The sequence below is a fragment of the Lathamus discolor genome, chromosome 9 (genome assembly GCF_037157495.1).
Source record: "Lathamus discolor isolate bLatDis1 chromosome 9, bLatDis1.hap1, whole genome shotgun sequence".
Classification (NCBI taxonomy): domain Eukaryota; kingdom Metazoa; phylum Chordata; class Aves; order Psittaciformes; family Psittacidae; genus Lathamus; species Lathamus discolor.
In genome coordinates this window covers 10,780,343-10,805,294 of record NC_088892.1, presented here as the reverse complement: position 1 = coordinate 10,805,294, position 24,952 = coordinate 10,780,343, and the positions used below count along the sequence as shown (strand labels likewise).

Sequence of the window (24,952 nt, the reverse complement as noted above, 5' to 3'; positions counted from 1 at the left end):
TATTTCTTCTTTACCTGCACAGACCAAATCAAGGCAGTGTGGGAATCTGTAATGCATTATTTGTGGAGCATTGAAGCCCAGGGTGTTGCTTTAAAAATGTATTTGTAAGATACATTTTGCTAACGTACAACTTCTGCATGATACGTTTTAGTAGCACGCAGATAATACAATGTGCTACCTCTTGTGCTTTGCAGCACTGACCATCTAATACTTAGAATGTGATGTCTAATACTTAGAATGTGAAAACCACGTCAGAGTGAAAACCATGCTGATCAAAATTACAGAAAGATGACCCAGGATTTTAGATAATACAGCAAGTAGCTAGCAGCCTTGCAATTACTGAAGACAATTACCACACTAGTTCTAAGGAAATACTTTCAGCTCAATATTGGTAACAATAAGGTAACTTTACTTTTCACTCCTGCCACTCAAAAATACACTAATATTTGAAATATTTCTGGATAAAAAAAATAAATGTAATATTTCAGCTGCATTGTACTGAATTGATGGATTTTTAGATATTTAGAAAAAAAAAAAAAAAGAAAACAAACCCAGGAAAAAAACAGGCCCAGGTACTGCCAGTCTGTGCTGTATACTATTACTACTATGGTATTAACACATATATCCAAAGAGTTGGTTGAGATTCTTTAGGCATTGTGAAAGATCATTTGGAAGCTCAACCTCTTACTAAAACTGAAATTTCAATGAAAACTGTTTGAAAGTAAGCCTTTAAAATGCATATAATTCCCTGCCTTGCTCCCATTACTTTTCCAGAGATAAATTGGAAGAGACAAGAAGCAGACCTACACAAGGAAAGGTGATAACATGGAAAATAAATGAAAAATATAAATTTCAATTTTCTTTTCACCAAAACATTGTATATATTTTGCCAACCACTTATAGAGGCTAAAAGAAAAAAAAAGGAGTTCACATGAAAATGTAAGAAAGCAATAACAGTTTTTATAATAGGTCCTACTTTTTTTTTTTTTTTTGTAATTGTAAGTGGGGAGCAAAAGAACTGAGGGACAATAAAGGGAGGAAGGGATGCTGTGGGTTTTCATGAGTCGTGCTGCTGGGTGTAGTACTAATTCTTGCCTTTGCCTTTTCTCTATCCCCATCTCCATGAGCTTTGAGGACTCTGAAAGCTGACATTTGTTTTTTATAAACCAGAGCTAACCAGAATTTCTATTTCAGCTCACCTTCAGCCTCTACCAAGGGAACGAAAACAGGAATAGAACAAACCCTGTCAATTTTTTTATTTATATATATATGGAACTATAAACATCTCAAAATCTTTGTTCTGTCAACACATTTGCATATCTTGTACTGACTGACATCACCTCTGACAAAAGCCAGTTAGTAGAAAAGGCTTCAGAAATCCTTCTGAATAATATTGCTCACAAAACTTAAGCAAGATGATGCAAAATAAAATAGACCAGCGTTCAGGTGAACAGGGCACATACCTCAGTATATTTTTTTTCTGTGTGGCTATAGGAATTCTGTGGGCTCTAGCCATTGAGGGACACTTCTTTCAGCAATTTGGAACATTTCTGGGGGAAATATCATTCTGGCTTTTTTCCCTACTGTGAGACCCAAGAAATTGCTCTGAGGTATTCCCTTTCCCACAGGCAAAGGGTAATTTAGTATTTTACATGAAGATGAACACAGTCCTCTGATGCAGCTTAATGTATTTTTTACAATTTAAATGTCATTGTATTACCAGCAATGGGTCAAATTTGCCTAGGGGGAGTTGATAGTGACAGAGTGGTAGGAGGGCTGGAGCAGACTCAGGGCAAAGTAAATACATTGAACAAATGGGTACTAAGGGCATGGGTTCTCTGAAGGAAGTAAACGCATCTCAGAGCCTCCTTTAATATTTTAGTGTTTAATCTGGCTAAGCAAATCAGCTATGAATTGTATGACACATTTCATTTGGGGACAATGACAAAGTTTAAAGAATCTGAGCCTTGCTGACTAAACAATCAACCCTCTTTCACAGTCTCACCCATGCCTGCCAATATAGTCAGCTGCATTTCTTTTCTCTTTTATACTTGCAGCCAGTTCAATCCAGGGGTAGCAAGTGAATGAGAAGCAACCAGGCAAGTGCACAGGGGAAAATGAAAATACAAGGAAGCAACACAGTCTTTTCTTTCTTCCAGAACAAACCTTCAAAAATCCCTAGGGCTTTCTGGATCTAAGTAGATGCATGTAGGTGGTGACAAGGAGTTAAGGCCAAAGCTGCCATGGAATATGGGGGTGAATTCTTGGCCCTTTTTTTATGCTTAAGTTCTGGTAGAGATGGGAAATGCTCAGATCAGCCACTTTGGTCCTCATTGTTTCAAGCAGATGATTCTAGACCTATGTATCCAAGAGGCATGAGGAACAAATCTTAGGTATAGTTCAGACTGGCTGAATCTGGACATAACTCTTCTTCAGTATCTAAACCCCATCATTATCTTTTGCTGTCAAGACACTGCTTTTGCCTTTTCAGCTGCTGCAGCAAATTGTTGAGTGAGGTCTTCAACCTCACTCAACAGACCACGGACACACAATTTCCAGGTGAGACAGGGGTGAAAGAAGTAGCTGCTATTTCCTGTGCTTGCTTATTAGAAGATAACATATGTGCTGGGGTACTGGATTTTAAACTGCCTTCTGATACGTGTTGTCAGTCAGCCAAGGAGAATGAAAAGCAAATGTAAAATACTATCTTACTGAGCTGTGAGAGGGTAACTGTATAGTCATACACTTTGCTGAATGTATGTGAATACACAAAGGTGCTAAGCAACCAAAATTCTTCCCAAAATCTTTAATCTATAAATATAGAGTATTTGCAGTACATAAAAGGCAAATTAAATTTGAATAGAGCCTGCAATTCACAATCTCCCCAAATTTTGATTTCTGTTTCACAGATTCTTTTCAACCTATCCCCTATGAGAGGATAGTACCATATTTTGACTTTAAAGACTGGCATTTTCTGTAGGACTATGTGTCTTAAATGAGAACTTATTTCTTGTCAGGGAATGCAATGATTTGGTAGCCATGACAAAAAAAGTGTAAGAATTGTTTCTGGGCTGAAAGGAGATTAATTTAAAACAATCGCTGCTCCTTTTTCCTCAGGAATGTAATTGTATAAATGTGGATTTGTAGAAACATACAGCTGAGGTGTGGAGGTGGAAAAGAGTATGTTCTTGCCTAGGGGAATAGATGTGGTATAAACATTATTCTCATGAATATACCTATTCCTGTACCATTGTGTCATATTTATTCTTTTAAATCTATGTATTCTTTGGAAATTGAAGTAAATGGTGTACCTCAGTTACCTGAGGGAAATATTAACTCCTTAGTATTCTATTCTTTTAATGAAGTCTGGAAATAAGAGGGTGCTCTACTAGTACAATGGTGTTATCAATCTAAGCAATAATAATGCTGCATGTTACTGATTGAATTTTCTTCACAAAATGAAGTCAAGGCTTTTACTTCAATTTTATAATTTATAATTAGCTGGAGGTGCAGGCAGGGGGGCAGAATAAAATTTCTTCAGCTGGACAATGAATTTCTGAAGAGCCCTGGACATTTGTGGTCAAGACCAGTTCAGTGAATTGTTGCAAATGCTGATGGCTTCATGATGGGCATGTTCTACCCCCATGGCCTTGTGAGTGGTATTGGTCTAGCAGTTATATGGTGGGGTAAGCATCCAGCCTCTCCCCATAAACTGCCCAAATAATAAGGATTAGACATTCTGCCTAAATCAGTTCTTTCTCTATGAAAGTGGGAATAAGGCTGCTCAGCCACAGAGGAGCTGTGAGGCTGAAGGGGTACTTGAAGGATTGTCTATGTACTTAGGTGAATGAATAGTCAGTGGAGCATGGGAAAATGGCTGTCACATTTATCTTCTTCATGTTAGCAACTAGGAGTCATTATCAGGATCCTAATACACCAAAGGATACTTTGAACAGAGATGATCCTCATTTATTTGTCTACGTATACTGAAAGTGTTACTTTGTAGCATAAGTTTCTGGCACAGAAGGAAGAGTTTGGGGTTAAATTATTTTATTAACTGTTTAAGTGCAAGAAATTAAAGCTGATTTGATCGTTTCCAGTATCCTCTTTCTCATTTTACCATAGGGAACCTGTTTTTGTGAGCCAATCATCATTTTTCTTAAACATATAGAGAAATCATAAAGGATAATTGTATCTCAGGGGCACCTTAATTGTCCCAATTACTTGGCCAGTTTTGACAGTCAGATCTGATGAAAAGAGGGAGGAAGGGAAATCTGTAGATACGAGACAACAATTCATGTGAAACTTGGATAATACCCATGGTTCATCTATAATAATCAATGCATCTGCATTTAAAAGTATACTCTATGCAATACAAAACTGGAAGAGAAAAAGAGCTTTAGTGAATTTTAAGAAATCCTTTACCAGGCTTTCTGCATGAGATATACAGCATTAGCACTAAATCAATGATAATTAAGCTGCAAGTAACCAAAATTGGCAAAATCAATTTCCCCCACATTTCATTATAACTTAGCTCTTATAATGACAGGTTGAATTAAGTCACCTTACACAATACCTTCCAGGGATAGTCATTACAAAATATAATTTTACTTTTAACTTTTTTTGATGAAAATTAAACAATACAGAATTGTCCTAGATCATTGATGACGTTACTTGTTCTGGTAGAGTAGGCACTATAAAATCCCTACCTTCATACTTGGGTGTACAGATGTTAAAGAGCAATCTCAGGTTTTTTTTTGTGTGTGTGTCCAAAGATAAAAGCCAACTCACAATGCTAATGCTGGTGTGAATTAAAAACATTTTTGAAAGTGGAAAAACCTTAACTCCCTGCAACTTCTAAAAGTTGAGTAATTATTCCTTTGGAAGGCTTTGGTGCTACCATGATTTCAAGAACATGGTTAATGTTGAGCACAACCTTATATTCTGTCTTGTAGAGGTGATTTTTTTTTAATTCAGGTCATGGTTAAGTGTATAAATATAAATAGAGGCCTTCCACTTTTTCTGTCTGAAATGCTGTTACACCTGTAACAAAGTTTTATCATCTTGCCCAAATCAGTAAAATATTATTCTAATCATTAAACTAGCAGTTGCATTAAAGTAATTGGATCAGATATAAAATTGATGCTCTTTCACAAGGTTATACTTTGGGGTAATCAAGGAGGAGGCAACCATAAATTAAAGTAAAACTTCAGTCAAATCCCCTAGTCCCTAAACCTCCAAATCAGTTATTTAAAAAAATTCATCTTTTTTACAAGAGAGGGAGGTGAGGAGCTTGTAAAAACATCTATGTATAAGTCGTCCATATTTTGAGTAGCTCTGTAAGATGGAAGTATCCAGCTTCTTCAGACCAGACTTCTCAGTAAAAAGTAACCAGAAAAAAAAAGAAAGAGGTTACATTTGATAAAAATAAGGAGCAGTATTCAGTGTCTGAAATCATCAGGGACATATTTATGCCTGCATTGAAACACAGCACAAAGCACATCTGCATGATGAACTACAAGTACTAAGCATAATCTGTTCCTAATAAACATTTATTAACCATGTGAAATAAATGTAGTGAAAGGCTTGATACTGAGCCATCCTTGCCAGTGCATATATCTATCACACTGAGACCCACTGGCGGATTAGCTCTTGATGAAAAGATCGTCTTCGTGCAAACACATTATTATAAGCCACTCTAGGCAAACAGTGGGGTGCCTGTCCAATTCTTTCCTAAAAGATTGGTTTTACTGGAAAACAAAAATTATTAAAAGCAAGGAGCATAAAAATCAAAGTCCAGCTCCCAGCTCACCTCTGTTTTCTGCTCTGATTCCAGAGACTAGGCTCTTTATTTTCTACAGAGAGATTAAGAAAGCTAAATTATATTTTTATTGGATAAATAATTTGCAAGCAGTTTAGGTCTTTGGTCTTAAAGCTTCTGTGTGACTGAACAGAACTCCCATTTCAAGGGCATTCAGGTGGAATCTATGTGTAAGCTGGTCCAATCACCTACAAATTCTAATCCATTGGAAACTATCACAGTCAGATGTAAAAGCAGTTATCAGCCAAAGAATTGTGTATCACAGTTCTTAGGGAGGATGACATATCTTACAGTTTCTTTCAGAGTCAGTCTTTTTTTTTTTTTTACAGTCTTTCTAGCCTCAGGCTATATGGCTACTACATGAGAGACTGCATCACAAAAATTACAGGGCCAAATTACTTAGTTAATGCATAGACATCCAGCAATCTTGGTGCTGCAGACTGCATGCTTGATGTAGCTAAAACTTCCTGGATATATGTCACATACCTGAAGGATAAGTGAACTCCTGGAAAATTCAGAAGCAATGTTTGAGAGTCACAATTCATCTATTTGTGAGCCATATGTGCTCCAAGAACCACAAGTTAGTAATTATACTGCAAATAAAAACAAAATCAGATCCACACATCTACTGTAGTTAAGCACCTTTCACAGTTTTTGCTGACATAGCCTTAGTATCAAGGCTGTTGTTACTTAGAAATCCAAACACAGCATTCTGTCCAGAATACCTTTATAATCAGCAGCATTGATCTTACTTCCTATGGGTCATTAGGATTCATGTTCTCATAGTCTTGGTGCAGGACAAGGGATCAAAGGGATATGCGCTGGTATCAGGACACATATCCATCCATTTTAATTTTTTTTCCCAAAGACTGAAACCTGCACTATTTAAATCCTGTAGATGTCAGCCAAGCATAGATCTTCTAGAGGATGATATAGTAGTGCCCAGATACTAATTCTGCTCTCCTAGTTGCTCAGTTTGCTTCCTTCCTGGCATTTTACAATCTTGAAGTACAACATTTTTCCAGCATACAGAAAATCATTCAAACAAATAAAATAACAAGTGCCCATGGACTCCACTACAGCTATGAAAGTATTAGGAAATACCCAGGCTCCTGCTTCTTCATTCATGCCCCTTCTCACAGACACATAAGTCTTTGCACTCTTAAGAGCTCACTCCATCAGAAGTGATTTATGGTACTTCACAGAATGAACTCTGGTACCTAACTGGGTAATGCAATGGAAAGCATGCTTGGATGATACTGATATTCAAGCCATGGATGCTTGCTGCAGAAAGCCTATTGGAAATGGACAGTTTATGCTAATAAGCTCTCTCTTGCTGTCTCTTAATGAAACCTTACCTCTGATTTAAGTGTGCTGTACATTCCACAGTAGAATAAATATCACATGTCCTAACCTCAAGTGCTCAGCTACCTTTGACCATCAGTTTTCTAATCCACATTATTTTGCACTTAATGCCAATAACAGTGATTTTTTAACGATTGATTAACATACAAACAGAGTATTTAATTTTCTGTGGTACCCAGGATGTCTCAGAGAGTAGGTGATAGAATTTATTATTCTTATCAAATTGATGAAAATGCTGCTGCTTTCATAGATATGTAGTAGAGTACAATTGATCAGGTACCCTTATTACATTCTGCTAACAGGATTGGAAATCACACAGATAATTTCACTGTAATGCTTGCCTTGCATTGGCAAAGTACACATGTAAATTTTCTAACCTTGCTGATTTTTAATCATTACAAGCAACATTCATCCATCTTCAGGGAACCTAACAAAAATTTATGGTCCAGTCAAGTTAAAAAAGGACTGAAAGAGGGCTGATCAATAAGGTTGAATTTCACCCTAGGTTGCTGTGATTTCTTTGACATCTGTAGAAGTCAAATAAGCCATGTAAATGTCAAGCTGTTAGTTTCTAGTATATATTTTAGCATGTGCTGTGGGTGTTTCTGAATAGATTCTTGCAGATCCCTGGAAGCAACAGTAGTGTTCAATTCAGCAAAAAAGTAATTTTAAAATAAGACCAGCTTATTAAGCAAAACTAAAGCACTGTGATTGTTAAATATGGTTTTTACATCTCTATTAATATAATCCAATTCATGTATTAACTGTATTTGAACTGAACTTTTCTTACCCCTTCCTATTAATTTCCTTTTCCTGCCCAACATTTCCCTTGTGTAGCAATAAAGATAAGCTATACTTTTTACTCAAGATTAGATGTGGAATTAGTGCACATGTACTGATGATACTGTAATATTAGAGTAACCCAAGCTCACAGTCTCTGCTTTACAACCTCCACTTTCCTGTTGTGTCTGTAGCCTGTGAGCAACAACTGATTACACACACTTACAAGGACTATGAGGAAAAGTTGTTTGCTCTACCACATTTTTGTCTTCATCCAGTTCATATGGATATTTCTGAAAGAGGAGGGAGAAGGTGGCCTCCAATTGCCCTGATGCAGGTGATATTCACATAATACACAAGGAGAAGGAGCAATGTTGCAGGAAAATCAGGGAGGTGCATGGAGGGCAGGCTAGTAAAGAAAATTGCAAAGGAAAGCTTCTGCAAAGACCAATGTGTCCTCCTAGACTGGGAGCTGTAAGAACAATACAAGCTGTTTCCTGTCTTCCTAAATTAGAAGAATGAAGACTTGCTCCTATTTCTAAGATCCTTCAAAAATAAAATTTTATAATTTGTCTTAATGAGACTTTAGAAATAATTACTTAGGTTTATATTCAGTAGAACCTGTATTAAATACACAGGGATATACAAGACAGCAAATATGGGAGGTAAAACTAGTTATTTGCAGAAACCTGGCAAATAGATGCTGTCATTTTGAGAAAATCTACCTTTTAAACATCAACTTTATCACTGCTGTCGCCATTAATTTGCTTTCTGAAAACTGGTAGGGTTACTGGGCACTTGGTGTTAGATACTGGATGAACACATACCAAAATAAGTTAGTTTCAGACTTTATCATGTAAGATGAGAGACAGTAGATAGGTACAGTGCAGAAATCAGAAAAATATACAAAGGGCAGGCTAAGAATGATCTGCCAGAAATAGCCTCGAAAGAAAATCGAGTTTTCTAAGAAGTATTTTTTTTTTACATTAAGAGTACATTTTTATTAGAAAACTGCTGAATTAGAAATTGAAATAAAAAGAGGTCAGAAGCAGCCTTAGCTACAACTTCCACTAAGCATCAGCTGAAAGTAAACAAAATCTACCTTATTTTTGTCAATTTTTTGATAGCTTTGCTTCAGTGGTATTCCTGAAAGATGGATCAGAAAAAAACTGTGTTGTAGCTGTAAGGTTTTTATGAGTCATTTCCCCGCTTATGAGGCAACTCATGCAAATGTTGCTGTATGAAAATTGACCAGCTTACATCATTGACTAAACAATGCTGCAAAACTAACTGATTTTAAGCAATGAGTAGCTCAGAGAATCACAGGATGGCCTGAGAAGACACTTCTGGAGACCATCCAGCCCTGCTCAGATCAGGACATACCAGAACAGGCTGCCCAAGGACATGACCAGTTGGATTTTAAATGTCCCCAAGAATGGAGACTCCACAGCTTCTCTGTGAATCCTATTCCAGTGTGTTTCTCAGTATCCTGTGTACCTCTGTGAGAAATTGTCCTGTTTAAGTGGCGTTTCCTGTATTTCAGTTTATTCCCATTGCCTCCTGTACTGTCACTGAGCAACACTGAAAAGAGTCTGGCTCCATTTTCTTTTCTCCCTCCATCGGATATTTACATAGATGGAGAAGACCTCCATGTGCCTCCTCTTCTCCTGGCTGAACAGTTCCACCTCTCTCAGCCCCTCCTTCTATGGCAGATGTTCCAATCCCTTAATCGTCTTAATATATCTTTGCTACTCTGTGGCATCGATTATTAAATTCAAAACCAATCTATTTTGTCTATTGTGTTTATCATGGTTTTATTGTTCAGTTGTTCCCAAGGGTGAACTAAGGCGGTCCCTATCAGCAATTTCTATCCTCACTGCCATCATCTACTCTTTTGGCTCTTTTTAATCACAGGTTCCCCATTGCACTGTTTTGATTGCATCAGGTTTCATGGTTTCAGGGTCACTGATGAACAAGGCTGAAAACTGTTTCAGCTGCCTACAGAAATAATGGAGGAAGGATGTTTCCTTCTTTTTTTTTTTCCTTTCTTTTTAATAGCAATCAAACTTAGACTGCACCCTTGTAATATGTTGCAGAGATTAAATGTGACTTGAGCTGCTATCTTAGGCTGATTGCTCATGGTGCGTCTGACCACATGAAGATATTGTCTTTTACTTTTTTAAGTCAACAGTCTCAGAACATGAAGCATAACGTTGGACTGCGCAGGCTGAAAAATATGCAATCAATTAAGATAAAATATTGAAGGAAACTAATTAGTTAATAAGTCTCTTGAGATTTAATGCCCATATGAACCTGTAGACTTCTTTCAGAATAAATAATTTGATGAGCTGGCCATGTCAGTTCTTTATTTTGGTACCTTTGTATTTAATCTTATCATTGAAATTCAGTTGCTTTCTCTTAGGTTTGCGGGAGTTCTGATACCCTGTGAATTACACAGTCCATTGGGAACTTTCTTTATGTATTTTGCGTATGGATGGCTTGTGGGGGATTGTCTTCCCTTCTAAGTCATTGCCTTAAGTTTTGAAATCTATTCATTCAGCTGGGTCTACCTTTTGGTCTCTCCCTCAGGAGTAACTCAAATTCTGTCTCATTAGACAGAATATAGAAAGATGAAATGAAATGAACTGCACTGCATGTTGTGAAACAGAAACAAGGAAAAGAAACAATAGAAAAGCCATTATATGCAAACTAAATGTAAATTTTTGACACATTAGATCCCCATTTTATTGCCAGTCACTGTTCTGCTTTCTTGCAGATTAGGAGAAATACATGCCAGTGCATTAAAGGTCAACCTTTTCCAATAAAATGTAGACATTCATTTTTAAAATGCATAGTTTCTGGCTGTCTGTTTATCCTGTTCTATGCAGGGAATATGCTATTGTCTCTTTCTTCTCTTTTTCTCTTGCCTTGAAGAGAAATGAGAATGGCATCTCCATTGTTGCAGAGATATGAAAGTCAACAAAACCTGATACAAAATGGTGACAGTAATGAAAAAACAGGTAACATTTCAGTCTAACATTTTAGTGACATTTACTAGCATTTTATCTTTAAAATGTGTTGAATAAAGATTTTTCAGACTTGGGCCCAAATCCAAGTTTATTTATACTGGATTTAATCAAGTATAACTTGCCTAAGTTTCTGGAGTTATTAACCAGAGCCAAATTTCTAGACAATGTTTCTCAAACTGTGGTTTATAGCCCTTTAGTGGTCATAAGCAAGTCACAGAAATCACACTAGCTGAGACTGCTGAGCACAGCTCTGTCTTCCTATAACTGGCCTCAGTAATTTTAACTGGTACTCATCCCTCTGCCCTAGATGAGCAGTGTTGCTCCCAGGAATAATAGGTGCAGGTGCTGCAGGAGTTTTGAGAGCAGGAAAGAAGGAGAGCAAAGGAGAGCTGTGAGGAGAGACTGGAGCCCATAAATGGGTCATGCTCACGGCAGTTCAAGAAATACTGTTACAGAGCAAAGAAAATGCTTTGCTGCATTATTGCAAACATTAATGGAAAGGCTTTCATTTACAGCATCTGTACTGCAAGAAAAAACAATAATACTAGAATCTGAGACCAGAAATTATACAAAACAACATCCTGCATCACCCTCCATTCATACAGCTGTTGCAGTGCACTATCATGGAACAAACCTGTGTGACATATTTTACCTCTAGAGAAATTCTGCTGTCATGTTAACTCCGGCCAGCAACAAAGCCATACACAGCCACTTGCTACCCATCCCCCCACAGTGGGATGAGGAAGAGAATTGGAAGAACAAAAGCAAGAAAACTCATGGGTTGAGATGAGAACAGTTAATAATAACAATAATAATAATCATAATAATAATGGGAAAAAGAGAGAGAGAAATAAAAACCCAAGAGAAACAAGTGATGTAAATGAAAAACAATTGCTCGCCACCAACCAAACGATGCCCAAACTTTTCCGGAGCAGTAATCCCCAGCCAGTTTTCCCCTAGCTCATATGCTGAGCACCATGCCATATAGTATGGGATATCCCTTGCATCAGTCGGGGTCAGCTGTCCTGGCTGTGTCCCCTCGTATGCTCACAATGCATGAAAAGCTCTTGACTTAATGTAAGCACTGTTCACAAATAAAACATTGATGTGTTATCAATATTATGCTCATCCTAAATCCAAAACACAGCACTATACCAGCTAATAGGAAGAAAATGAACTCTATCCCAGCCAAAACCAGGACAACTGCCCAATGTCATACTTTCTAAGTGGGCAGTGGAGCTAAAGAAAGTTTTGATACAAGCTCAGGAAAGTGCTGAGGATAACTATAAAGAGAATACATGAATAATCTTTTATAGTTAGATGTATTTTTATTTTCCTTCCCACTCTATCTCAAAACTGACTCTCTGTAGACTCCAGATAGCAGAAGCCTGCAGAGAAAGCAAAGTTAGGAAGAAAAGGGGTCTCAAGTTCCTAACTGTTGTTCACAGCTACTGAAAACATTCTGAGATATACCGGTAACTGTAGAAAGAAGCATTTACCTGCTAGAATGGCCATTTCCAAACTACAAGTCATTCTCTTTTGCACATCCTCTGTAAAACAGCAAGATCACTGAAAGTTGCCACCAGAGGGTGTTCATGCCTGTTAGGGCCTGTCAAAAGAATCCTTCCGAATTAACTAGGTAGGTGCAATCGCTGCTCCATGCACTCTGTTGATGTTACAGCATTCCCAGTCCCACCTCACAGTTACAGCTTAAGTTTATTCCTTTTGTAGGACACAGAAATTTGCTAATTTGCCGTCTCTCAGACATAATTGCAACATGCATGAAACGCTACAGCAAATTTGTCAGGGTTATTAAAGTAGTAAGATAAGACATCCTTAGACTACTTTTCTTGCTCAGGTGTATAAATATTACACAAGAGGTTGGAAAGGACCTTTGAAGGTCATCTTGTGCAACACCTGTTTTACAGCCCGTACAAATAACTGTTGTATTTACAGGAAACAGATTCTTTCTATGCTCTAAGTTGCTATGAAAGTTTTATATTTTCAGATTTATATTCAGGAGACAAAGAAGTATTTTTTTTAAATCTAAGCACAGAACCTGGGTCTTCTGAGACTCAATTTAAAGTTCCTAATTAGCTCTTTTATATATATATCCACTTTCTGCATATTACCATGAAATAGAAATTGGCCATGAGGGAGAAGGCTGCTGATAAAGAGCAGAAAATTCAAAGATACATGCTGAGATACCAACTGGCAACTAGGCAAAAGGTGAAAATCATCATCTAGAAGAAGGTAGGGAAGGGCAAAGAGGAACATGGGCTAGTAGTTGTGCATGAAGCCATACATGAGGCATAAGGCCCCCCAGGCTGATGAAACCAAGGTGCAACTATGAAGACCGGTACGAGCGGCTGCTTCTAAAAAGTGGAATTTGTGTATAAGTAGCTCTTAAACATGTGTTGATTTGCACATACGCAGTTTGTCACCAATCCATGACTTCACATCTGATATCAGACCTCAGCTGATTATTTTCCCTTTCTGTTTGACAGCCTTTGTGTTTGCTTTTAAACAGGTATTTTTTGCTGCCCAGTGAGACAGAAGCAAGCAGATAAGGTTGTTAATAGGCTATCTGCGCTACTGTGGCAATCTCCTTGGGAGGCAGCATGGAGGTTCAGCCAGAATGGCTTTGTCTTGCAGCCAAGTCACTTTCCAAATAGCTTGTCCAGACCCAGAGGCTTTTCCAGCAGCCTGCATGCTGCAGGAGGCCACATGATTATTCTGCTAGAGAGTGGGGAACCTGCTGAGCCAGGACTCTGTCACTTTATTAAGTACGAGTTTTTGAGGAAGCAGTGTGAATTAATCAGGGAGTCAGACAGCGAGTTGACTAAATCACTGAGGAAGAGTCCTGCAGTAGTAATGAGTTATTGTGTCCCCTGCTCTAGGGGAAAAGGAACACACATGTCAGGAGCTATGCTGACTGTATAAAATGACCTGGACAAATAACTTCAGGATTTTTGTGCAGAACAGGGAAAATAAGGGCACATATCTCTGTCCGCACAACAGTGCCTGGATGTTTATTTTCTCCTCAGCTGAAAATGCAAGGATAAACCCAGGACATTTCAATTGCTTCTGTCCGTTACACAGACAGCAGCAGAATTAGGCAAAAAGGAAATACTCTCTTTTAAAAATCACTGCTCTGGTAGAGAAATCTGGTAGAGAAATCTGATTTGCAACTGTGAAAACTTCAGCTGTTCTGTTCTGCAAGTGGCAGGCTTGTGCTGCCAGTGGAGATTGCACAAAGCCTTCCTGGAGTCTCCAGTGTGCAGCTGGGCTAATAGTAAAATGGATGTACTCAAGCTTGAGTACTTGACAGTTATTAATGGAGATTCTATGTTATGGGAGGTTGATTATCAACATGTGCCATATTCTTGCATTATACATCTGTAACAACAGCTCACCCAACACCCTAACATGCAGGAAGGCCACAGTTAGATATTTGAAAGTGTAAGATTCACAAAAGCACCCAAGGAGGCTTTATAAAAAGAGACACCAGCAGAAATAATTGGGAAATTTGTGTCAAAACATTTAGATCACTTAACATTTGTAAATACAAGTATTCTCATTTTTAGGTACCTAAATACTTGTCTTAAGATAATTAGCACTGTGCAGATTACCCCAGAAGACAAAGTTGGGACTGGGGAGGGATAAGGATTATCACACTCACTTAGTCACCAAGTCTCCCCGCCTTTCACTTAGACTGAGGCTGCACCTGTCAGTGCTGTGAAACATGAAGTGCACTACTAGAGATGTCAACACTTCATGGGGGTGAAAAAACAGGGGAAAAATTATATGACCTGTAGTAAAATGAGAAGGCTCACTTTGCAAAATATATACAAACTCTGATAAAAGTCAATCATATTCTGATCTACCACTTTTGAATATTCACAAGGAAGAAGCTTTTGTAGGACTTATCCCTAAAATAAACAGTATACAGATTGCAATCCCCCACACAAACATCTAAATCTGCATTTGTTGAGAACAAAATACCCTGGGGAAGAAAATATCTATTTTAAAAGATACTCAAAAATATTTGCTTCTTCATTGTTCCACAGAATGTCAGATTTATCTTCAATTATCACACAACTGCCAGTAGCTCTAAGGGTGAATCACTGTCTCTATAAAACCTAGGAAATTTAAGAATACTGCTGCATTCTCTATTCATCAGATATGGGGAGCTATAGCTTTAATTTACAGAAACTTCAGGAAGAACTGAAGCTCTATTTCTGTTACTGATGTTGCCACATAAGCAACTCTAGAGGAGAACTTTCCAGTAATCTTCCTAAGAGAATTAGAAGGTTATGAAAACTAATCTTACTCTTCCTTATAAGTGATAACACTGAGTATTTAACGGTTTGTTACTGGGCTTGTGGTTTTTTTTAAGAAAACTTTGCACATCTGATACGCCTTCCTTGTTTGTCTGATCTGCAATATGTTCCTTATAACATATCTGAGTATATTCCTGTGAAAGACGGGGTTAACCCTATCTGCAAACGTGGCATTGACACACAGTGGCAATTGCCTGTATTTCATAGCAGCTGTCCGGAATGCTTTATCTGATGAGAGTTGCAGAGAGAGCCTGTGGCAGGGAGTGGAGCTGGCCTATTTTCCTTCCTTCTAAAACTCCCAAGTGAGGGGCACCAGAGCCAGGCAGACACCTGGGAAAACATAAAGCAATTCCAGTGACTTTTTCTACAAGAAAACGATCATTACTATTAGTTAGACTAATTTAATCCCTCTGGCTGTTTCAAGACCCTGCTCCACAAAGTATGCAGCTGTGTTCCCAAGATAGTCTGTATTTCACATTGAAGGTAGTAGCATGTTAGTTCAAGCTGAATTAGGTCCTGCTATACTTAAGTTCCTTAAAATCTTATTCTGTCTTAGCTGACTCAGTGCAACATACATTTTAAGTTAAAGGACATAGGTAATGTAAATTATAGTTAAAATAACATCTTGATCCTAATTTCTGTGTGGTAGCAGTTCTCTCCCTTAACACAGGTGATAAACTGCTGCTTGAGGAATGTGGCAGCCTTTAACACTTACCTACCTTCCTACACTTCCACCACAATTTCAAGACAGAAACAACAATAACTCATCGTTAATAACTTTTCCCCACTGAAATCTCTTCCCTCAGAACATATCAAATGAAAAGAAAAAAAAAAAAAAGAAGAGGAAAAAAAAAAAGGCACCCTGAACTCTCAGTAGGGGGCTATTGTCTGTACTTCAGGATGTAAAGAGGAAAATACAAACCCCTATTGCTAGACTAATAAGGTATTCCCTTCCTGAGTGTATAAATGTTAACTGGATAAAATAAAAGGCAGTGCTAATGGCTGATTTAAACCCAAAGGCCCAGAGACATATGCATTCAGTGCCTTCATCCAAGTGAGCTTCTCTACTGAAATAAGGTAGATGATACAGTTTTCAGCAACAAATACAATGCCTAAGATCAAGTACACAAGTCAAGTACATAAAGTAGCTTGCTTTCCTGATTTTTACTAGCTCTCTAACTTTACATAATGATACTTAATCTTCCTTTGAATAGTTGTGGTTTCTACAACAGAGATGTAGCAACACACAGGGAGCTCTCTTTAGAATCAGTCTGACCCGAGTGTGAGAGAGCTTACCATTTGGTCAGGCTGCTCAAGGGCTGTGGGTCTTGCGCAAGGGGAGAGAACTCCCATCACTCCCTACCTGCACCCAGCTGAGGCAGCATTAAGTGTCATCCGGCTTCTGGCTGATCACCCCATCAGGGTGTTGCAACTACCACACCTCCTTAATCCCATCACAACACCTCAGGACCCTAGACCTGGTTCCTGCAGCATGCTACCTTGATAGATGGTGTATTTCTTCATTACTGCTCTGTATATAACCTCCAGAAGATAAATGTATGGAATACCCTGAGTACCGGAAAAACAGAGGTTTTCTGGGAAGACAGTGATTGAAAAGTGTCAAATTTTCCTTACAGCTGGCTTGCAGACAGACCATGTTAGGTTTATCTGACAGTCCATCTATGCGAAGTTCTTTCACATCATTTGCCATTGTGAATTTTAACCAAGAAAAGTGTATTGACTGGGGAATTTGTTAAGAGCTTTTCTTTATCTTGTCTATGCTACTGCCACATCTTCAACTTCATTGAAAGCAATAGGCAGTGTAGCAAAACCAAGTACTATCAGTTACCTTTGTTTCCATGTATTCTGAGCCACAGCTTCCCAGACCATACTGAACGTCATGCACAACGTGCAAAAAAAGAGTCCTTGTTTGAGGCATTGTATTAACTTAGGCATTGCAGTGAGAGGAATTTCGTTTATAGCACTCCTAATTTGATTTCTCACATTTAAGCATCCATTAGTGAACAAAACTTGAAAGTCCCTGTTCAAGATTTTCTAAAGCATAGCTCCTTTATTTCAAATTTACCAATTCTCTTTTCTGTTGAAAGGTAAAATTCTTGGGAAAGTTTGAGCAAAACACCCTCAGGTTTCTGATTTATGAAAGAATGTAAAAAATACATATTCTGGTGTTCATTTCAATAAATTACTGCCTCTTGCTATTTAGAAACTAGCATTATCATGACAGTGCTCCTCAGGATTACAAAGATAAAAATCCCTGTCCAGTAATGTTAGTGAGAAGGAAGAGCTGATGGATCCTGGGGTCAGGTTTTAAAGCTAAGGAGTGCTTCCTGTGAATATTTATGAGAAGAATGAGATAGAATTGATATTGGAAAAGACTCCAGTAGTGTGCAAGCTGTGTGAATTAAAGTCATACTTTCCAGACATGTTCTTTTGCACAAACTACTCACCTTTTAATCAAAATTTACAACACTAAAGGTACTCTATTGAAACATAGAAAACAAAAGAAAATAACACACATGCTTAAGTGTGTAACTGGGGAAAGAAGAATTGCCACAACAAGGGAAGCAGTTTTTACATTACATTATAATTTTATCAGAAATATTTTAATCCTTGTATAATCCTCATCCCAGGTGGTGAGCTGCATGCTGAGAGTGTAAATCTAGAAGGATTGTCACTGCACAAATGTTTTTGGTAATCGCTCCATCTTGGAGCAAATAAACTTTATAATTGTGACAGTACAGTGGAAAATTTTAAACTGAAAATCCACCATCAAACCTAAGCATAAGATGCCCCTTCAATCACAGGTATTCCTTTAAAGGAGCTCTTGGTTTAGTCAAGTCAGACAAGATCAAACAGGACACTGAAAATACAAAAATCCAAAAGCTGGTCTAGGAACTGCTATTTGTTTCCTTGCATATTAGAAAGAGCCATTTTTGCTCTTCCACCCCTCCAAGGTTCCAGCTTAGTTTGCTAATTTACCACTCCCATTGCTTCTCTCTCTAGCTGTCATGAAAGAATTGCATGAAACCAGCATGAAACCAGCATGAAATTGCATGAAACCAAGAAAAGCATGAAACCGGCCCAGCTTGTTCCTCCTCACAGCACCTGTCAAGAGGAGTGCTTTGACTTTGCAGGAGAGAAAATGGATTTCTTAGATGCACCACTGATATCCCTCAGCATTCTGCAGCCCAGTTCATACAGCCTGGGGAAGTCTTTTAGATCCTCCACAAAGCACTGACTCAAGGGATGGAGAATAACAGCTGAATATCTATACAAAGCTGATACTGATGATAGTGCGCATGCTGCGTGGAGAAGTTATATTATCCTTTTAGCTGACATAGGCACTCCAAATGCTTTTATGTCATCTCTGAATACTGAGTTTGAATAACCTGGGTCCAACCACCAGGAGTTTTTTCTCTGTGAGATTAAATATGTAATATTTTATAACCCAGTTTAAACATGTCCCATGCAAAATTCAGGATTGGTTTTCAGTATGTAATTTTCTTTTAATTTTTAAACAAGTTCCTGCAATGATGTTAATTTTATTATCTGTATCGATTGAATGATGAAGAAATAAAACTACAAAAATCTACAGATAAATTGATATTTAATCATTAATCTATTCTTGCCAATGAAATTTTAACCAATCATAAATTTAGATGTAATCAGAACTAAATCTGTCACTATATAATTAGATTGCTGAGTTGTGAAATAATAGAAATCCATTATCTTTACATAAACTTCTAGTTTCCAAGGCAATTTAGTCTCTAATCTCTTAAGAGCTGGCAGTTAAGTAAGTGTGTTTTTTCTCTCAAGCGTAATGTAGGGAAAACTAAAATTCAAAATGAAGGCCAAAAAGAAAATTATGGAACAGTAACAAAATTAATTTTTTTTTTATTATAACATAAATTCTGGGGATAAAAATAAAATAAATTAGAAAAAAAAAAGAAAAGAATTTTTGGAAGAAATCTTGACTATTATCGGGACACCCCACTGAGGTAAGAGTCTTAATCAGTGCTTCTTATCATTAATGAATGGACTCCATTAATGGAGCCTCTAGACAGTTTATTTCACTTTTTGCAAGTCTACTTACAGGAAGGTTTAGAAATAATGCAAAAAGCAGCTTACACATAAAAAAAAAATAATAATTGATTTGGGAGGAAGGGAAATAGACAACCCTCATTTGCTCTTAAAGGAAATCTATTCCATTGGTCTAGCTTTTAGAGCCAAACAGAAAGTAAAAATATATAGATTATAGTTCTGTAAATGGAGGATTCATTTTGAGCTACATTGATTCTCAATTTATGGTGGAACAGGTTGTGATTAAAAATAAATAAACAACATTCCAGCTCCCCAAATTATGTATTACTTTAATGTACTGAGTTTTTTCCTCCATGTTAAAGAGAAAAAAAACAATAAACAGAAAACCAAACAAAAAGCCCCAACAAACAAACCAACCCAAATAAAATCCCCCCAAACCAACAAAGGTAAAAGTGGTTGTATCTTTGCAACAAAGGTGAAGATCCCACTTTCCTCATTCATATGCAGAGAAAATTGCTATCTACTTACTGTTACTCTTTCACTGTACTTTTCCAAGTTTTCCACTTTTAGAATTTGTATTCCCTCCACAACCTTCATTTCCATCCCCAATTTCTCCTCTCTAATGTTTTTACTCACCTTGAATCCAAATGTGGGATGCTTTGCAGGGTGGTTGATTATTAGAGAATGCTATAAGAAATATGAAACAAATTTTTTGTGCATAAATATAAACTCAGCTACTATACAAAAGGCTCAGAAAACTGCAGCTTACTGATGTAGTATTCATCACTCAGATGATGGATACTGACCATTCCGTGGCTCAAAGAGATCTTAAGAAGGCAAAAGGGTATAGAGGAAATTAAAGATGTAGTTCATTAGAAATGTTCTGTCATGAAAATTTGTCTCTTCAATACCAGATCTCCTTGATGTCACCAGTTCTCACCAATGAGCTTGTTCATCAACCAGGATTATTATTGTCATTGTTGTTGTTATTTCCTCTGTAGTCTGTATGACAATAACTTATGACACCATGAAAACCAGTTTTCACAAATGAGTGAGTACTCTACAACTATTAATCCAGAAGCTTTACAAAAGACTGTCAAACACTACTGTGTACTGTCTAATTTCCTCCTGCTCAAACTGTATCCCAGAAACCCATAGGTCAGAAACAGTTTGGTCGTAGTAAATCCAACATGTGATCCTGGCATATGAATTACAACATTAATGAAAAAGTTAGGCTATTTTCCCAGATACTCTGCAGATAAACTGCACAGTTGGGGGGGGGGGGGGGGCAGAATTTTCTTGGTTTGCTTAAAAAGCTCTCTTGTCATTGAACTGGGAAAGGGTGGGACAGAAGAACTGTACTCTTAACAGCAATCTCATATAGCTTTTTATTAACAGGCCAAACCTTCCTTGTCATGCTATACTACTTTTGTGGAGATTCTACCCACTCCTCCACTAAAAGAATCAATGAACTGTTTATTGCCCTTTGATATAACTCGCTTTTTTTTTTTTCTTACAGCAGATGTGTGCCTATGATCTAAAATGAGGACATGTCATCTGGTTCAGTAACATCGTACAATACCCCTATATTCTTCTCAGCCCCTCGTGCAGTCCAGAGCTGGTTTTGCCTTTTTGACTGCAGATGCCTTAGTTGCTTGCTGTTGGGGGTTGGTGGTTTTGGATGGTTTTTTTTTTTTTTTGGGGGGGGGGGGGGGGTGGGGAGGTGGGGGTGTGGAAAGCATGTCCATTTTTGGCTCAGACTGTATGCCACTGCTGTGCCTCTCGCTTATTCTGTTCATTTCATTCACAATTCAGACAGCTGAAACTCAAAAAAGATCCAATGGAAGAGAACTGAAGCCAGGAGGTGGCTGTGTGGACACTGATGTGAGTGCTGATGCGCAAATACCTGGGGGCCTGGGTCTGGATGCTGCACATTATCTTCTTTCCCAAAAACAAAGTAATTGCAAGTAGGATTCCAGTAGTGTTATTTGGCATGTAGTATCCTTCCCATTCTGTGTCATGGGCTTTCAGACAGACTAAGAATTATTCATGTGGCAAACATCTGGATTTACATAGCGGCCAGTAGAGCTAATCTGTTCTGGCACGTAGAAGGGACATGTGCAGTATAGAGCTAAAAACCCTAAATCGGAACCTAATGAGGGGCAGGCCAGTAGCACTACACTATCCATCCATCTGGAAAAGTATTATTTGGGGAGAAAATTACAAAGATTTTAGAAAATAATTATACTGGCTGCTCAACAGCACATGGACTATATCTAGCACCTCCACAGAAGCTTATTTCTAAAGCCATAATAATCTGTATTTTGTTGCTAGGACTTCATCAGGAAGGGAATAAAATGAAGCAAAATAAACTCCAAAACAAAAGAGCAACATCTGATAGGGCTTACAGGAAAGTAAACAAGAAGCTTACAACTGTGCTAATGCATGGTATTAACACTTACAAATGGTCCAGCTCTTGGCCTAGCAGAATGTGTCTGTCACCACCCAGAGACAGAAATGACAAATTATACTCAAGCCTCTGGGAAACCATAATTATAATTAATCTAGCACAAGCAATGAATAGATCAAAGAAACTTTCAATCTAGGTATAATAGGGGGAAAATATTGTAAGAGAAAACCTAAGAGATCTCAGATTCTGCTAGGTTTTCATCTACTGTTGTATGTTTATTTCTTCATTTAGATACACAGGGAATAGAGAAGAAAATAGCTTTTCCAGAAAAGTGTTAAGTAAGGAAGAGGGATGACTCTCTTTGCAAGGAACTGCTACCATCCCTTTCCTCATGATACATACCAGGCTTAGGAGATTCATACAAATATTCCCAGACATACCTCACAATCTTCTTTCAGAAGGTGAAGCTGTTTACTGGGAATTTTGTTTGCTTTTGGTAACCAGAGATAGGCAAAAGGTGTTGCAGAAAAGATGGAGTAACCAACATTTGTCCTTTGAAAGCCAAAATCTTACAAAGGCAAGTGAGCTAGCTGAAAGTGTATGACCACAGGATCAGCTCCATTTGGTTTCTTTTAAAAATACTTAAAAATGAATCCAGTGTTTGTATCTGTGAGATGAAATTGTGATAACCATACTTCAAGTGGAGGAAGCATGTTATTATGTGCAGTTATCATGAATCATTTATTTTACTCTTTGCCAAACAAATCCTGTTTATTATTTCCTGATAATTCCAGTGTCGGAAATGCTGCTTTTCCAAATTTTCCCAGAGGGAAACCTTTCAGCTCCTCAGCAAAATGGTGATTTCTCCACAGATTATACTGATCTGAGTTGTGGGATGGTTGGCTAAGAAAATATCAGGGTTGTTTGGTTTTTTTTTACTTCTGAAGTAGATGTGAAGAACAAAACAGCTGGAAAACAAGGATTACAGATATAATAAAAAGTGGGAGTGAGAAGTCAAATACATCTTTTCCCACACCAGATGTTGATTAGATGAAGAATGCCTGCTGAGGTTGAACAAATAACAGCCTTTCCTAGCTTTTATTATCTGAAGCTAGAAAAAGCTGATAGTTAAATGTAACAACATGTTATGAATTATTTTCCCAGTTTCAGTAGTATCTTTGGTTGACTTCAGATATAAAAATATTAATATAAAATGCTGAAAGGGATAATGAGACAGTGATACTTCAGTGTTTCTCTCACTGATGTCACAGAATGGTTTATTGATTTTATTTAACTCCTAAGTGGCTCACATTATTAAATTACCAGCATCCAGGCTAGAAATTAGTTTAAGTGATCAATCAGTGCAAAAAAAGATCAAGATTATTAGTGACAGACTGGAGAAACAGATAAATAGATAAACAGAAAGGAATAAATACATATCAATCAGAAGTTTAGACTAAACAGGAAAAGTAGGTCGACCTTTTTCTTATTCTTAATTACATACCCACTGGCTTTTTCTGTAGGGACTCAAAATCTTGAAGTCTATTTCTACACTGTATAATTATAATTCTCAGATCTGACTGATCATGTCAAATCTTGAAGCAGAACAAATAGTGAAAACTAGACACACTGAGATGTCGAGCCATCAAATTACATTAGTGAAGTCACTGCTTAATAGAATCCTCTACTAATTCCATGAAGTTCAGATATGGAGAACACCGAAATACTTAAAAAAAAAAAAAAAAAAAAAAAGAGCTCCACATTAATTGAACAAACTTAAAATAAATAGATCTAGACTGGTGCAAACCTTAAGTTTGAACTATTAGATTACTCTGACTGCATTTTTTCCTAATTCATCCCAATCATTATTTAATGAAATCAATGCACAGTCCTAATTTAACTAATATTTCCAAATAAAGAATTTCCTTTCTCACCTTTGTTCTTTCACACCACTGAATGGAACATGGTATAATATCTAGTAAACTTTTCACTTTCACAAGACATGTCTGATCTTGCCTCAGCCACAACCAGAACATCTTATATTTTGGCCTCATTAGCCAAGAATAGGCTGGATTCTTCTTAATGATCACCAGGGATCACTCAGATTTCTGCACAAACTAGGACAAGGTATTTCACTTTTCTGTGACTTGGCTTTCCCGTCTGAAAATGAGGACATTGATTTTTTTGCCCTCTTTTCTCCAAATGAATTGAGATGCTGGTGAACAGTACTGTTTAATGTTAAAAAGAACAATTATTATTTTCTGTTTTCCTATCAAGATATCACCACAGGCTTGGATGTTAAAAAATGTTAATAATATTAAAAGATATATGCCAGTTGTTGGGTTTAGGGAGCCTCTTAATTGTACTGCTAAACTATGTTTTGGATTATGACTTACTTGCAGGGTTCCCAAAGCTCTCCCCCAGGACAACTTTATGCCTCTCTATATGCCTCCAGGTGCACCCACAGCAATAGCCCAAAGCATGGACAATGTTCTAAGTTTAAGCCAATCTCCTCCCTTACAAATACTGCCAAATACTGCCACAAGCATTTGTGTCACTGGAAGGGGATGGGCAACAGAAAAGGTTGACTCACGCTCCAGGTGCTGAGTGGATAATTAAGTCCAGTCATGATGATCCAGAAGGATACTTGCTTGGCATAGATAGCAGATTACTTATTCACTAGACAATGAAGCTCAAAGAACATATAAGCAAAGAAGTTTCCTCCAGTAGCAGAAGATTAGACTTTATGAGCCAGGAATTTCCATGTTTCTATGAAAGCTGAGCCCTGATCCACTTTTCATCAGTTGTGAAACTTTTCCGGGTGTATTTGCCAGTAACATTTCTGAATATATCATTTACTCTCTTTTCTAAACTATGTTTTTCCTTTTTTTTTTTCTAGTGTATCTTACATTCCTTAGTCCCCACTGCTATGCACTTGCCCACAGTAGCAGCTGCTATGGATTAGAGCTGATTAAAAACATAAAAGGTACTGAAGAAAGAAGTTATTGCAGTCACTCCCAAAAAGTTTGCACAGCTATTTCATGCTTTCAGAAAGTTCCAAATATTGGGAAAAAAAAAAAAAAAAAAAACCCAAAAAAAAAACAACAAAAAAAAACCAAACAAACAAAAAACCCAACAACAA

The 24,952-nt window shown here is 37.5% G+C and overlaps 1 long non-coding RNA gene across 1 annotated transcript in view; it reads right to left on the bottom strand.

Moving 5' to 3' along the window:
• The window catches only part of LOC136019497 (uncharacterized), a 40,120-nt gene extending 15,632 nt beyond the window's left edge, over window positions 1-24,488 (bottom strand). Inside the window, exon 1 of the long non-coding RNA XR_010614912.1 lies at window positions 24,404-24,488. This is a non-coding gene — a long non-coding RNA (uncharacterized LOC136019497). The remainder of the gene's footprint in view (window positions 1-24,403) is intronic.
• Window positions 24,489-24,952: the final 464 nt, after the last annotated feature.